The 2906-nt window shown below is 45.9% G+C and overlaps 1 pseudogene; it reads left to right on the top strand.

The window, feature by feature from the left end:
- The first annotated feature begins 488 nt into the window (after positions 1–488).
- LOC119057010 (39S ribosomal protein L9, mitochondrial-like) lies at positions 489–2273 on the top strand (annotated as a pseudogene).
- The last annotated feature ends 633 nt before the right edge of the window (positions 2274–2906 follow it).

Genomic DNA, 2906 nt, shown 5'->3' with positions numbered 1-2906 from the left:
ATGAAAATTATATCAAAATGAGAAGATCCTCCTTAAAACAAAACAAAGCAAATAAGCCCTACAGCTGTGGTCAGGAGCCAGGCAACAAACTCCAGGCTCAAGGCAGCCAGGAGGGCTGACCTTCCTGTTGGGGCCAAGCCAGGCTACAGCTCAGGTGTTCCAGAGCCGCAGGAGAGGGGCATGGTCACCCTGCAGGGCAAGTTCTGTTGCCAAAACATGTGTTATGAAAATTCTGTCACTGAATCGACAAGGAACTGGGATGCATTTCCTGACAGAGACAGCCATGTCCTCACAGCCGAGAGGCCTTGTACATAGCAGTTTTGTGTCAGATGATTCACAGATAACTTGCAGCAAACAGAGAAGATTCTTTGGGAAAATGTGTGACTTGTGCTCATTTCATCTCTTTTCATAGAACTAATAATCGTGTAAGTCTTCTGCTTTTGTTACAGCCCATCAAGAAATAGAAATGTGTTTGCACGTTTGCAAGGATGGCTGATTATGTTTTTAACCTGGTAAAAGAGTTTAAGGTAGACATCAATTTTTAAAAAAGAGTTTAAGGTAGATCAAAGTTTTCCCATTTAGTAACAGTATAATTAAAACTCTCGTTTCCATCCTGGCTGGTGTGGCTCAGTGGATTGAGTACCGGCCTCAGAACTGAAAGGTTGCTGGTTCAATTCCCTGTCAGGGTATAGCTGGGGTGTGGGTCAGATCCCCAGTTTGGGGGTGTGTGAGAAGCAACCAATTGATGTTTCTCTTCCACATCGATGTTTCTCTCCCTCTCTTTCTTCCTCCCTTCCCCTCTCTCTGAAAATAAATAAAATCTTTAAAAAAATTTTAAATATTTTCTATGGAAAAAATACAATAAAGATTAAATTTTTAAAACTACCGTTTCCTAAGCAACTCCTTTCCAAAGAGAAGAACACCTTTACAAGCAAACGTCATTCACTAATCTCTCTCCCGTGGTCGCCAGCCAGCACCTGGCCCTCGGCCACAGGTCCAGTGCACAGTGATCTCTTTTTCTGTGCCATCTTTTTTCTTTGCCAGAGATTCTGAAATACTCTGAATTGCTAATTATATAATTTTCTTAATAGTCAGGTTTTTCTTTTTCCAGCAAATTGAAACCCCCACAAATCAAAGACCAATTAATTAAAGGTTATGTTAATTACTTTTCAGGTAACCCCTAGTAACCATCTTTTTCTCAAAGTAAGAGGAAATCACTCTGCCAGATCCCTTCAAAACTGATCCCACTACGTAAGTTCTAACACCTAACTTACACTTCTTAGGCTGGGCCTGGGAAGGGCCAAGAGAAACTGCACTGTTAGAGAGTGGAACGACCCAGAATTCACCTTGTCTTTTCCTCTGCCTGCCGGTGGGGAGTGGTTCTAATTCCCATCTGGCTCCAAGGGCAGTGCCCCAGCCTGGATAGCACCTGGACAGCCTCAGAGAAGGCACCGCCCGGGGAAGGCCTGGAAAACACCACTCGTTAAAAGCTGGGCTGAGTCATCAGGGTGTGGAGGCTGTTGAGTCACATTCTTGCAACATAGCAAGCAAACAGAGAACAGGGAGAGAGTCTGTGAAACTTCTCAAGGCCAGGCTCACCCTTGCTCTCCAGCACCAGGCACTGTCACCGGTCTTCGTGCAGCGCTGGTGGAAAGCTCCCCTGGCTGACTTGATGCCATACCTGCACCGGCGGCGTGGCGCCTACAAGCTGGTGAAGGACACGAAATGCCGGGCCCAAAGATAACCTGGAGCTCATCCTCACTCGGTCGGTAGAGGAGTTTGGAGTCCCAGGTGACCTGGCTTCCGTGAAGAAATCCGTGGATCGTAATCACCTATTTCCTTAAGAACTAGCTGAATATGCATCCCCTGAAAACAAGAAGTTGTTTCAAGAGGAGAAATTGCTGAGACAAGAAGGGAAATGAGAAAAGATCCAGGCGAAGGCAGGTGAGGTGACAGTGAAATCTCCCAGAAGCTGTCGCCTGCAGGTAGGGATGAAAAACAATGTCAAATGGGAGCTAAACCCTGAAATAGCTGCCCGCCACTTCCTCGAAGACCTTGGTGTTGTGGTAGCCCCACAGGCGTTCAGGTTCCCTGAAGAGCCAGCCCATCACAAGGTGGGGCGAGTATTGGTGTGAGTGCTGGCACATGGGCTGGACACTCTGAGAGGGCCTCTGTCCGTGGTGAACTTCGAGAGGACCAAGCCCAAAAGATATAGGTACTGGTTGGCCCAGCAAGCTGCCAGGGAACAGCCCTCACCAGCCATTGTCTGTTAAACTGAATATTAATAGACCAAAACAGTAGAGTTCCAATTTCCTCTTCCTCCATTGGAACAAATGGAAAAGAGCTAGCCATTGTCTTTAGTACTTGGTTCATCCTCATCACCCCAAATGAAAATTTATTGTTTGTCTGAAGAAGAAATAAAGAGGTCGTGTTCTAAAACAAATCAACAGCTCTCGCTGGATGGCTCAGTGGATTGAACGCCAGCCTGTGAACCGAAGGGTCACAGGTCCATTGCCAGTCAGGGCATATGCCTGGGTTGTGGGCCAGGTCACCAACAGGTGGCACACGAGAGGCAACCCACACATTGATGTTTCACTCCCTCTCTTTCTTCCTCCCTTTTCTCTAACAATAAATAATATAATCTTAAAAAAAACATTTAAAACAAACAAAAAAACATAAACCTTTTTCAAGGCCACTTCAAAAAAGCACTCACCAGCTCTACAAGAGTGAAACAAAAGTGCACAGGCAGCCACAAAGTCGGACTGGTCCAAACTAAACTAGGTCAGGTTAGCCCACAGCTGACCCAGGAGAGCAAAGGAAGAGACCTCTTGAAAGGCAAATTCTTCCTGGGGTCTCAAGGCCTGGAAAGGGTATGAAATATGAGTCATGAAAAAGACTTAATATTG

This window comes from Artibeus jamaicensis, unplaced genomic scaffold (assembly GCF_021234435.1).
Source record: "Artibeus jamaicensis isolate MK-2021 breed Jamaican fruit bat unplaced genomic scaffold, CSHL_Jam_final contig_548, whole genome shotgun sequence".
Taxonomy (NCBI): Eukaryota; Metazoa; Chordata; class Mammalia; order Chiroptera; family Phyllostomidae; genus Artibeus; species Artibeus jamaicensis.
Note: the sequence above shows the minus strand (reverse complement) of the source record. Positions and strands in the feature narration are given on the sequence as shown.